General features: G+C 51.5%; 1 protein-coding gene across 2 annotated transcripts in view; it reads left to right on the top strand.

The window, feature by feature from the left end:
* Positions 1 to 7500, top strand: part of LOC125951114 (sodium/calcium exchanger 3) — a 121516-nt gene that overhangs the window by 219 nt on the left and 113797 nt on the right. For both annotated transcript variants that reach the window (XM_049679714.1, XM_049679708.1), the window contains exon 1: positions 1 to 29. This exon is cut by the window's left edge and continues 219 nt beyond it. The gene's annotated coding sequence lies outside the window, so the exon portion shown is untranslated. The remainder of the gene's footprint in view (positions 30 to 7500) is intronic.

The raw sequence follows: 7500 nt of genomic DNA, 5'->3' as shown, positions 1-7500 counted from the left end.
CTCTCTCTCTCTCTCTCTGTTTGCCACTGGTAGGATGCTGTTGCTGTTAGGGAATGGCGTCATCATATCGCTGGTGTGTCGTCTGTGAACTATTTAGCCGGGACTCACCCGTTGATGTTGATCGTAATATCCACGGGGAGTTGGTGCCGACTGTGACTCACGCCGGAAGACGTTGAACCCAACGCTGTTCCAAATGTTGCAATACACAACAATCATCAACGAACCAAGCAAGCCAGCCAGCGAGTCTGGCTGCGATGATAGTGTGAAAGGGGGGAACAGCAGCTTCCAGCGCCAAGCAGTCGGGTACTGTACCGAGCGACACGCTCCGACGAAGATCCGTGGCGTGGCGCGCCACTCGTCCGGAAACACCCAGACGCAAGGGAGTTTACCCCCTGTCTGCTGCTGCTAGCGTGCTTTGCAGAAGTGTGTAGCCCTCTTGAAGTGTGCTGTCTTCCGCTATCCGGCCAGCCAGCCAGCCAGTACGCTGGTGTGTGCGTGCTCCGTTGAAGAGATTCACTTTCACTGACCAGGCGTCCCCATTCCTTGCTTCCCAGTGCATCCAGCCAGGGTGCCACCGAGCTGGATGCTCGGTGGCTTCCCGGATTGGTGGGACGATTGTGTTGTGACATCTCTCTCTCTCTCTCTGTCTCCTTCTGTCTATCCGTCTATCTGTATCTCTCCGGTTGCTAGCACATCTTGCGTGCTTATCGTGGCGTCTTCCTCCTGCCCGTACGCTGGCTTCCCGGCACCCCCGCGGGGGTGTCTTATCGACATCTGGCGTCCATCGAATCGGCAGTTTGTGGTGGCCTCACCGAGTGTGTGAAGTATTGAGAAGTCTCGCACGATAAATGGTGATTATCACGTAGAGGCGCAAACACACACACACACACACACACACACACACACACACGCACATGTGCGCTCACGTAGACATCGTGGTGGTGGTGGCGGCGGGGTGCTGGATGCCCTTTTCTATTTGCACTTCTACGCGATAAATGAGGAGGGAATCAGGGGTAACGTTCGTCTGCTATCTGCACGCTCTCGGTGTTGTTGTTGTGGTTGATTCAGTGGCTGTGTTCTGTGTGCTAGTGTACCACTCCGTTCTGCCTCGTGGTGAATGCGAATCCAAGTTAGTTAGTGCCAATGTGCGATCGATCCGGTCGTGGATTTGCAATGATGGTGACCGCATGCAGAAGAAGTGTGCGAAGAAAGTGCAAAAGAATCGCTAAACAGGAAGAAGAAGGAGACGAAGAAGAAAATGCAGAAGAAGAAATGGAAAACGAAGTGGAAGGACCTCGTCCGGTGTATCGCCGCCCTACCAGACCCCTTGCTAATGAATGGTGAGACAAGCGACACAAGTGGACCAAGACTCGGGACTCACCTTTCACTCACACGCTCTTTCTCTCCCTCTCTCTGTTTCTCAATGTCTCTCCGTGCCATGGTCCTGTTCGCTAATCTCGTTAATGTAATTAGGGACAGCGCGAAAAGGGAAAACCCCCTCATGTCCAGCGTGACACCTACTACCAGTTGGTGTTCGGCCATCGGCCCAGTTGGCCTAACCATCTAACCTCGCTTCCGTTCAGCTCAGCTCGCCATCAATATCGCGCCAAACGTAACGCATTCTAGCCTTCCCCTTACACGTACACACACACACACACACACACACACACACTGTCTCAGCTCGTCTCAGGCACGTCTCAGCGGGGGCCACACTTTTCCGGCAGAATTTGCAAATTTTCCACCCCCAAAAACCGCCCACCCACTGGCAGTCGCAGTCTCGAGTATAAATAGCAGCCCCGGCAGCCCCGTCCCCCCCTCAGGAACCTCCACCCCCTCGTGTGTGTGTCGGCGGGGGTAAAAACAAATTAAATAAAGTCTCTAACGACTGGCCACCGACGGTCGGGACCGGGAGTTTTGAGAAAAAAGTCAAAGTGTGCGTAAGTACCCTGGTGCCGGGTACCGTTTCGCCACGCCACGCCATTCGTGCGTGCGTCGAAAGGAAAACTTCTTCTCGTTTTCGCTTTTCCCGGTTTGTGAGGGAAAATTATTGGCAAGCGTTCTTCTTGGTTCTGAACCCTGGTAAGCCCAGTGTGTCCGCCAAATGGGGGCGTCCTTTCGTAGCCAGCCCTTAAGCGTCATCATCATCATGATCCCTGGGGAGCTAAAGCAGTCACCAAGGGAAGATGATGGCCCTTTTATCTAGTAGTCCATCGAGCAGCAAATTTCTGACAGAACGCTCTGCACGGCTACTTGGATGCATTTGCCAATTTCCTGTAACAAGTCGAACAGATACTTCCCCGGGGTCCAGGATGTAACGAGGACCTAAAAGCCGCTCCGTTTACTAGCTGCATTATTTACGGTGGCCCGTAACCAGCAACCAGCCAGTAAACGCCGGTTGTGAGTGCAATCGATATGTAAAAATGGTTTCAATCAGCCGTTTCTGTGTGTGTGTGCGTATGTGTGTGAGTGTGCGTGTACGTCAGCATTGTAAATCACGCCAACTGATCGATGAAGCTGAAGTGAAGGGAGGTGAAGCCGGCTTCAAACTTTAAAAAAAAGGGAAGAATGGGTTGGGGGTTGAGGGTGAGAGGTATGTAATGACTATTAGTGCCTCTCTCGTCATCGGAATGGAACTCTAGCTCTAGCGGCCCTTGGCTACTTGACTTATTGTATAGGATTGACTTATTGTGACCGATCGATGATGGTCTATCGAGCGAACGGGTGGCCGAGCATAAATCGTTCGTTTTTTTTTTTTTTACTTTCAAGTGGTTGTAGCGAACGTTGTAGAGATGGAGGGTGGTTGGTTTGTGGTTGGAGGGTGAGTGGGTGGTGATTGTGTTGCAGCCTGCTTGTTGATGATAATTGCTACCTCGATGCAATCTGGCATGCAACAATGGTGACGGTTCTCTGTGCGTGTGTGTGTACGAGAGACTCCGTCTGTGACTAACTGAACGCTGTCACAAGCGTATTGATCTCTGAACGTTCATCGAGCGAGCGAGCATTGGCAGCATTGGCTTTCATGCTATCAAAAACGTCTCTCGAAACATAAACATGGAGATGAGAGGGATCGAAAGTGAATAACCTATAATTGAGACGCAAAAGACTCGTGTCATCGACACGCGCTTGGTGCCGATTAGGCGCTCAAGCATGTTTGTCAAACATACAGACACCCACAACACCCTCAAATGCAGCGGCCACCGTTGCTCGATGCTCGATGCGATGAATCTCTCATCTGATGAATCATTGGATTTGGAGTGAGCTCACGCGTCTCCGGCATCACGGCACCCGGTGATGCTGACTTGGGGACATTCCATGCTCATAAACTGTAAACATAAGTCCATCACCATCATCATCATCATCATCATCATCATGATCGTCCCACTCTTCGCGAAAGTGAAACCAACCAAGCCCCAACGATCTGCCAACGCCAGCATAAACGGTGTTTGGTGTTTTTGTTTTCGTTTTCGTTCGTTCGCATTCCCAGCATCGACCGTCACCGTGGCCATCGCCATCCTTAAATGGTTTGGCCGGTGGTAGGACGAGGTGTGCCTCCGAGCGTCGCCAAACACACACACACACACACACGAAGCGCAAAAAAACCCGTTCTGGGCATGCCAAAAGTGAGGGTCGCCCCAACGCTCCGCTGGCAATCAGAGCGTCATCGGCATCAGCATCATCATCGTCGTCGTCGCTGCCGAGACGCCGCATGTTATACCCTGGAGCCACTTTCGCTTCGGTGGCCACCAACATGCCATTATGGGCACATACACGCACACGCATACACCGACGCAGAAACACGCACTTCGAGTGTACGTACGCTGAAACACTCCAGGGTTGAAGAGCATCAAAGCGTCACGCGTCAGGCGACTATTTGCGTCTCGTGATTCCGCGCGCGCGCCCGCATCCGTCACCAGAGCGGAGAGAGCGTCACCGTGCGTTGCCTGGTGTGGCCGGTGGCTTTAGCGGTCATCCGGTTGGGAGTCTCTCGAGGGGCGTAACTTGCGTAGCGATTCTCGATTCTGCAGAAGCCTTAACTGAAGACTAAGAAGCGTTTCACTCGGCTGTCTGTGACCTCCGGCAGGCTGTTGTTACTGTTCGATCAGCTCGCGCCACGTGCCAATACGTCGCCGTTGCACACAGTTGCAGTCACGGTCTTGGCATTGGCAAAACGCATCAGTGTAATGCACACAAGTGGAACGGCCTCATCGGCACGGAAAGGCTTCATTAGCAGCTGGAAGGGCAGAGGAAGGGGCTTCCGATGGAGGACAGACGTTGGAACAAAGCGCAGAACTGGAAAACCAGAAAAGTACAAAAGGGAAAAACGAGAGGAAGCGGGTGAACGCAAGCGAAGAGCGTTTCATTGCATTTAATTGATACTTTGTACTGCGACAATGATGATGCTGCTGATGCTGATGATGCTGTTGATGCTAACTCATCGTCGCGCGATCCGCCGTGGCCAATATGTGTCACCGGAGTCGACCGGATTCTGAAACGAGTTCTGCTTCCGTATTGTGTGCTCCATGGAAGCTGTTGCTGGAGGGAACGTCTGTATCTGTCTCTGTGTGGCCTCTGTGTTGTGTTAGTGATGCGCAGTTCGATTGTAGAAGTGGCGACTACAATATTGAATATTTATTGGGTTTTTTTTGTCCGGTAATCATTGCAAAATGGTTGCCATGCAGGTGATTCGATCATCGCAGCGCATTCGCTGAGATGAGTCGCACACACCTCGACACTACTTGGATGATGTCAACGAACACGGTCGGTCGGTCGGCTACGTCATCCAAAGACTGGGGCCTAGATGGAGTCGAACATGTAGCAAACCGAGCATATACACCACGGTGGCCACACCTATCGAGCTCCTCTAGTTCCAAAAGGGCGCACTCCTAGAGACACTCTCAAGGTGACTACCGTGCGCCCTATGCCATCGCCGCCTCCCCTATATACACACGAAAGTGCGTCTCATCTCGCGTCCCCCTTCTATAGCCGCCACTTACACACGCACCGACGCAGGCGCACGTGTCAACCGGGGTGTACCTTCCACACAAGTAACGACGACAATCCCCTCCTGACAGTCCCCCTCTCCCCTTGTTCTTTTTCATGGAGAGAAACAGGAAGGACCATATTCCCAACATTCCCAACAAGGTGTGAAGACGACCAAGAAGCTGTTGTACTATAAATCACCTTTTTTAGAATGCAAAGCAAGAAGTTTCGTTCTCGTTGCGAAGAGGGGGTAGGGGAGGACCAGGCAACCATGGCCTTGGGAGCGGCCGAATTGAATAGACGAGGTGCGCTAGATGAGGGGAAAAAAAGGGACCAAGGATAAATTAGGGTAGCCTGTGCCTGAGTGCTGTACTCTGATTCCCGTTCCTGAGAAGCGGCCGAGCGGATGCTGTCTGCCTTCTGCAGCGTAAATGACCAAAGGGGATTCGTAAGAAATGAGGTTTTGGGATGGATTTGAAAGTTTGAGTAGCCGACCTACGTAATCTGGCCCGATCTGGCCCGGGACCCGGGACCTTCGTCGACCGGGTCGGCGCTAGATAAAGATGATCGATTGTATCGGCGTCACTGTTGAGCTGCTAACGATTGTTTCCATTTTTCTTCATTTGTGCAAGGGAAGCTCTTTTTTTCGGTGTAAACTAATGCCATTAGCAAGATTAGCAGGATTTTGTGCCGCTGGAAGAACACCAAATACCACACGTCGGGCATTTGCTATGCTGCTAATTACAGCCACATCCAGCGAACAACATTTCTTTTGGGCTAGCAGAAAACGAAAGATGTGAATTAACTCTTGTCAGCTTGTCAGATTATTTAGCTTCCGAGCAGTTCCTGCAGAGGGGAATCTTTAGGGATTTGGGATATCAACTTGACAACAAAATTCTCTTGGCCTTGGTCTGGATGTGATTTCTATTTCGTATACTTGTTATGTGCCAACACTTTATTATTTGCAACTATTTTAATTATTTTCAGAATCCTTGAAATCCTTTTTATACTCGAAACTTGTGATCCTGATATGACATCTCTGCTCGGGAAATTCGTGAAACCGAAGCATCAAACTAAAACCATAATTAAGTTACGTCGATAATTACTTTCAAATGAACCTATTCGAAAGTTGCGTCCATCAACACCATCTTCCCGTGTATAATTCCCAAAACTCCCGGTGACAGGCCACTTCTCGGTGCACCCCACAAAAGACCATTACCCCGCCAACCCGCCGTGTCCTCGATTCTCGATTTACAATTCAAACTAACCCACATTCATTACCATCTCTCATCATCAAACCGAGAATAGTCCCGGGACAACTTTCCCGTAAAACCCATTGTTCGTCAAATTTGGTTAAGTTCATCCTTGAACTATTCAACGACCACCACGGCCATCGTCACCCGCTTGCGCCTCTCCACTGTGAGGATGCTGGTGTGTGGTGAAAGTGAATCTCCGCCCGGCTCGATATCCTCCATCGAAACGTTTAATTACATCATCAAACGTGAAACCATAAAAGTGCCGTTTCATTGGTTCATCTGCTTCGACCCGCTGCTCGATCGGTGAGGCTGCTGGCCACGGCATGTAGCCTGTGCTGCGGCTTCGACGAGATTAACTTTCCGTGATCCGTGATACCGGCATAGCACGACACGCCAGGACGAACGAACTTCGCTTCGCTCACCTTTGCTCGCTTCACAGCACGTTCACTGCTTCATCGTTTCACGTTTTCCCGGTTTTCTGCTCATTTTTTTTCTTCGTTTTTATTGTTTTTGTTGATGTTGGTGTTGGTGTTGCGCTTCCACGCACTAGCCCCCACATTTCCTTTGGGGAGGCCCGGGTTTATTGGGTGTAAATCCGTTGATCGTCCGCAAGGGTGGCCAACGATGAAGCCTCCGACGCCCCACAGGATGGAAAGATACACACTTGATAGCCTCTTCCTGCTGCTGCTGCTGCTGCTGCTGTTGCTGCTGGTGACTCATCGGATCGACTTCATCGATCCACGGCCTCGGGTGGCCGTAAAGGAAGTGGATTTTTGTCACGTTCCGGCACTCGTTTGTGGAACACTTCACCCTTTTTTTTCTTTTTTTTGCTCGGTTCCCCGCCCCCAGCCACGCGGAAGCTGGAATGCGATCGTCACTTTCCATCGGTCGGTCGGTCGGTCGGTCGTCGGTCTTCGACGACCTTCCGACGACGACGACAAAATGGCACACGGCAGCACAAAATGTCCTGTTTTACGACCTCACCGGTTTCTGACGTGGGCTCGTCATTCGTCGCCACCGCCACGTCACCGCGCGCGCACCCCGCAAATTCCTTGCCGGAATTTCTCCGCCCACCGAAAAATGGTCCATTAAACCCGGCACGCCTGGAACGCCCGCGGTACCGGTGCCGAGGTCGAAGTCACACAACGAACCAGGCTACGGAGGCCGGTCGGAGAAAGGGTCGGAGAAAAAGGGATAATTTGTTTGCTGCCAGCCGTTTAACTGCTTTCGGTCCTTTCGGTTGCCGTTTCCGTTGTTGTTGTTG

The sequence above is a fragment of the Anopheles darlingi genome, chromosome 2, assembly GCF_943734745.1.
Source record: "Anopheles darlingi chromosome 2, idAnoDarlMG_H_01, whole genome shotgun sequence".
Lineage (NCBI taxonomy): Eukaryota > Metazoa > Arthropoda > Insecta > Diptera > Culicidae > Anopheles > Anopheles darlingi.
Note: the sequence above shows the minus strand (reverse complement) of the source record. Positions and strands in the feature narration are given on the sequence as shown.